Source organism: Acanthochromis polyacanthus, chromosome 1 (genome assembly GCF_021347895.1).
Source record: "Acanthochromis polyacanthus isolate Apoly-LR-REF ecotype Palm Island chromosome 1, KAUST_Apoly_ChrSc, whole genome shotgun sequence".
Lineage (NCBI taxonomy): Eukaryota > Metazoa > Chordata > Actinopteri > Pomacentridae > Acanthochromis > Acanthochromis polyacanthus.
The window spans coordinates 18,343,783-18,349,841 of NC_067113.1; positions in this window are offsets into that span (position 1 = coordinate 18,343,783).

Here is a 6,059-nt window from a genome sequence, read left to right on the forward strand (position 1 = left end):
TGCTATTGAACAGACCACACTCAGGAGTGTGGTGTTTCTAAACATCTCAGACACTCCAACTCCCCCGCCCCATTACCAGTTTTACCAGAGCATCAGTAAGTGCAAACAATCAGACATGATGAAAGACATTTCCTCTAATTACACCGGCCGATGTCACAGTTGTCTTCTCCCAAATTGTATCTCTTCATGGCGATGATGGATGCTCTCTGAAATTCAGGGAGCGGACAGAATAGAAGCAGAGCAAACTGATTCTTCAGGGAACTGGACTCTACAATTATTTTTGTTTTAGTCCTGCTCTGCTTCTCTGTATGTGCTGCTATTGTCTGGATCATGAACTTTTTTTATAATAATATTCATCCTCTCTTTCTGACTGTCTAATTATCCGTCCTACTGTTGCAATCTTGCAAGTGCAGATGAACCAAAGATGGCCCAGAAGCCATTTCTGCCTCTTAAGTTGTGAAATTGATACCTCCACTTTTAGAAAAAGGCTTATGTAACACTATAATTATATGGTGCAAGTGAGTTTCATGTTTTGTTTCAAAGATATTTTTAATAGAAGCGCTAAAGACCACTGCTTCTCCTCCCTGCTGCACAGACGTTGTTTGCCCATAGCACAGAGACAGACTCAGCAATGTCTCACCGTCTGCTCAGCGATCCATCTGTGTTTTTAAAGGTGCACCATCTGATAGGACCTAATAAGATCACTCAAATTGTTCACACTATAAATACATGCTGATAAGACAGGCTAACCTGGTTGGAGTGATAATGCGGGCTCCTCCAGGGGAGATGAATCTCTCAGCTGTCAGATTGTGAAGCAACCTTGAGGCCCTCATTGGTTTTGCTAAAACCACAAAGCTTGATAGCGTTAAACGTGTCTCCTTGTTCTGTGTCAGAGTGTTTGGAGAAGTCACTCCTACTGAGATTTAATTCTCTTTTAAACATTTAGTCTGAAGGGATACAAACCATTTCAAGTGCGCCTCTTTAATGAAATCACATTTTCAAAAGGAGGTAGGCTTCTTTTTCATACTGTGCAGACAGATGGGCTCATTATGATCAAGGATAGCAAGAACAGACTCAGGTTTTATTCAGGAATATTAAAAATGCTTTAAAGTCCTGTCTGATCCAGGAAAACAGAGACCAAAATGTCAGCATAACCTCCCATCTAATTGGATTTTGTGATAAGGCTTTTTGATTGAAGGAGGGTCAGCCGGTCGAACAAATAAGACCTTTCCAGGCTGCAGCGTCTCCTGATGTTGTGAGGACCAAATGGGTGGCTCTCAGTGAGCTGAATGCAAAGGTAAGTAACATTTCCCTTTTGCTATTGACCCCTCATTTTCCCAGATTGCCGAGCAGATGAACAACATTAATGATGTCCATTCATCATTGTTGGGGCAGCTTTGGTTTCCTCCACAGTGGGGCCATTAAGGGGACGGTGGAGGGTCGGAGAGCCCCTTACTTTGAAGGATGTCATTAACATTAGTTAGAGGCCTACAGGAAGCCCAGTGTTTCTGCTGAAGACAGAAGTTAGTCATAGTGCCACTGTAAATCTCATAAAATAAGTCAAAGTCTATGGATCACCTTTGATTTAAAGGATGTAGCTCAAAACTGTGCATTTTGCAGCACACATGGGAAAAATGTCAGAGACCGGAGCCTGAACAGAAGCATTGTAAGAGATGATGTAATATAATTTTACTGATGATGGACCACCTGGACAGTGAAGCCAAACAGGATACGGCAATATTTGTCACTAAAACCCGTTCTTCCTGTCATTAATTAGCCGTGACGAACCATGAATGTTCTGTGCCTGAACCAACTGTATCATTGTGAAGACAAACTATATTTGAAATAACTGGTAAATAGGAAGTGCTTCAGCTGTGGGTAAAAAGTCGCTTACATTTTCCTAAGGTGATTATATCACAACTTCTTTCATTTCCAACATGTCAAATCCTGTTTACGTGCCCATTGCTGCAATGGCATATTTTTGCTGCAGACATATATTTGTTCCAAGGTTGTCAGGTGTCATCCTGTTTTCATCCCCGGCCTGCTCTCGTGTGAGCATTGTTTCTTTTTTTTTTTTTATTTTAGGAAACCAGTCAACCTGTTAACAGACGAATGGAAGTTATTTTAGTCTGGATGTCTAATGAATCAGTCGTTGCAGAAATCTCCAGACACCATTTAACTGTTTAACAGCTGTGTCTTTGACATGATATTGTCTGCCGGCTGTGGTAGTCACAGACTGAATGAGGATTTAATACTTGATGTCAGAAGAAATTATGACTCAATTTTTTCTGTTCAATTTAAGGAGCAATTACGGCAAAGCATGCAGCGTTCAATCAATCATGCGCAAAATGGGAGGAATGACTTTGACTATGAAAAGAGCTGAAACAATTCTGTTATAACACAATGCTGACAGTTGGGGTACAATTCTCATTTGCTTTCTTGTACTTCAATGCTCATACCTGCACCTATAAAGAAAATGGTATTGTGATATTTTACAGTTTAAACAGATGTGAAAAGTGACAATTTGTGGTTTTCCTGTTAGTTGAGAACTTGTTACAGCACCCGACTTCCTCCCAGAGACATTTTATCCCCAAAATGTTGTTTCTGAATGACATTTAATCAGCGCAGCACATTTAAAATAATATGCCTTTATTTTTCTTCTTCCACCAGAAAGACTGACTCATATGTGCTTACCTTCACAGACAGACAGGAGCTCAGCAGCAGCAGCTCTGAAAGGAAACTGAGTGTTTGTCTAAGATAAAATTTCATCACCTCCAGAAGCTGCGGGGGAAAAGGGCTGTGGTAATATAGAAAGGGGAAAACAACACTGCGAGTGAGTTATCATGGCTTCTGTCATTGCCAGTTGTAAAAGCTGTTAGCTTTATAAATGAAGAGCAAGTGGTGCAAACTCTATCGAAGTGGTCCCGCAGTCAGAGAGCAGGTTATAACTCAGGCTACAGTGATACTCTAAACTCCATTAAGAGGTCCCACATGTGGAACATGTTCACGAGTTCATGGGTTGACGCTGTTGGTGGTGGTTCAGCCGGGGCCATGAAACAGATAAATGAGATGTTTTTAACATCTCTCTCATGTTAAAACACTATATTCAAATAATAAGGCCAAATTTATGTTTACTGTAAATATAATGTTCACTTCTCCAGCAGGTGTACTGCTACAAACCTCAGATTCCTCTGTAAACATGCTCTTTTTTTTCCAGCTGTCTGACATGTTATTAAAAGAGATAAAGGAGGCAAAGGCTAATGGAATATACCCTTTAATAGTAAATGTTGCATTGAGATTGATTGGTTAGAAGATTAGATTTATTTCTAGAAGTGGGAGACACTAAAGTAAACATGAATTCAATCAGGGAGCGAGATTTACTGGACTGCACTGATCGCAGTTGAGCGCTGCAGTTTATTTTTTCAGGATACCAAGTGTGTTTTTTTAAAACCTCAAATTAGTTTATCCCCCTCAAGGTCTACGTGTAAGAGTTTTAAAAGTGTTTCCTCTGAAAACACACACATGTCAGCCGCATTACAAAAGTAAACCTTAGTGAACTGACAGTAGCTGTGCAATATTTATGCATTTACTATGGCAATGGTAAATTGTCAAGCTTATTTAAAGTTTTAATAAGCTTGAATAAACCTAACTGTAGCTACACATGAGCTATAATGAAAAACATGTTGTGATGATCAGTCATTAAATCCCTCCAAAAGCTAGAAGAAAGACTGTGAGTCACATGTGCAGCCATGTGGACGCAAATAGGATCTAGAACATGCAGGCACAGCATTATTTCCAGACAGCAGCATTGACCATTTGTGCTTTATTTTAATGCCCTGATGGCTGCTCATTACCTTAACCTTAACAAAATGGAGACAATTCAAGTAACCAACCCAACCAAAATTGTCTCTGCAGTGTAGGGCTAAACACTTCGCCTGGGACACCTTTACTGCTGGAATACATTTTGGGAAATATACTTATTTATTTCTTGCTGAGCTTTACATAAGACAATAAATAACATCCACATGTCTGCATAAGTATGTAGATATCTACAGTCAGTGGACTGTTAGCTTAGATTGGCATAAAGACTGGAAACAGGGAAAACATCTGGCCTGGCTCTGTCAAAAGTGACAATATTGATATTCATCATCTTGTTTGTTTAATATATATACACACACACACACACACACACACACACACACACACACACACACACACACACACACACACACACACACACACACACATGTTTGTTTTTCTATACCGGTGGGGACTTACCATTGACTCCCATTCATATCTAACTCCTAACCCTTACCCTAACCCTAACCTTAACCATCACCAAATCAATGCCTAACCCTAAACAAACGTTTTTGCACTTTTACATTTTTTATTAACAACAATATGGCCAAGAAAACGGTGTTGCCACCCGTGGGGACCTCATTTTAGGTCCCCACCGTAAGACAAGTCCCCACCTTTATAGCAAATAGTCAGGTCAAAGTCCCCACCGGAATAGCAGAAACAAGTACACACACACACACACACACACACACACACACACACACACACACACACACACACACACACACACACACACACACACACACCTTGCAAAATTTAAAAACAGCACAATCAGGGATATTTTCTGAAGATGTATAACTATCTCATAAGTGAATACATGATTGGATTCTGTTTAAAGGAATTATCCAGGTAGATATTTATAACTGCACAATGTTTAATCTTTAGATTATCAGCAACATAACTGTAAAATGAAATGACCTACTTTTAAAAAAGCATTTGGCATTTGAACCCACATAGATTCATTTATAAAGTCTGTGACGTAAAGGTATAAAACGACAGGAATCATGAGAGGAAAAGTACAGAAGCAGGCCATGGCCTGAGCAAGTGTTAGGTGAAGTTCATCTGTGTGCAAGTGTTTACACAAACTGCAGCCAAGCAAAATTGCGCACTGAGATTTATTTATGTGTAGAGAAATACATTTACTCAAATAGCTATAGCTTGTAGAACAAGGAACAAGGAAATGGGAGCAGAGCAGTGAGAGGGTGGGTGGAGGTCAAAGAGCTAGGGAAAGCTAATAATTTGAAATAATAAATAATACGGACTGATGGGAATTTGGCAGCAGTGCAATTTATGATCATCAGATTGTTCGCTTCATAAAAAAAAAACATAGCCAAGCAGCTCACTGAGCCACACTGTGGCTACTGTACACGTTCTAGGACAGAAGTTTTGATTACTCAAGACAATGTTCATTTCTGCAGTTTTACTCCTACGATTGAGTGTCTGATCTTCAAGTGTTGCCGTAAGGGAGATGGTGGAGACAACCAATCTCAGATGTCACGGTGCCCTAAGGAGGGAAGATAACCGAGGACCACCAGGGTGGATAAAACACCCAGACAGTGACACTGGGTCTGCAGGATGAACACGCACTAATTCACTTAAGTTTAAGCAAATGCAGACAAGCTGAACCAGTGTGTCTTTCATGATGTGCTTTTTCCTCAACTGCATGAACACTGCGGCAAAATCTGGAGACTGTGAAAACGAAAAGGAAACATCATCAGTGGCCAAAGTGTAATTTTTCCATTACCCTAAAAAAGAAAACAAGCAAATAAATACACAAGTTCAGGATGGTGAGGTTGGGGTTGTGAGAAAGGAGGTTAGAAATAGTTATTTTGTTGCTGTGCAGTTTCTGATTTCATCTCTGTGCTACAGGAACAAACCATCAGTTAATCCACTCATATCCCTCAAATATTTGGGAATGCTTGAAGATAATGACAGACATAAATTATTGCGCTCATACTGATTTGGTGATTGAATTGGAGTGATTTTTAAGCTGGGTTCCATACACAAATAAGAGCTGGTCACGAATATAGCGTTGCTCCGTGAGACCTCTACAGCTCTCACATTACACCATAAGACCTAATTCCTGTAATACATTTGCAGAGATTTCAGTAATCCACTGTGCTTAGCTGGATCTGACTCTGTTCTTCAGAAACTGAGTGTGAGGTCCTTCCAATATACATCTCTGATGAAGACCAGAACAT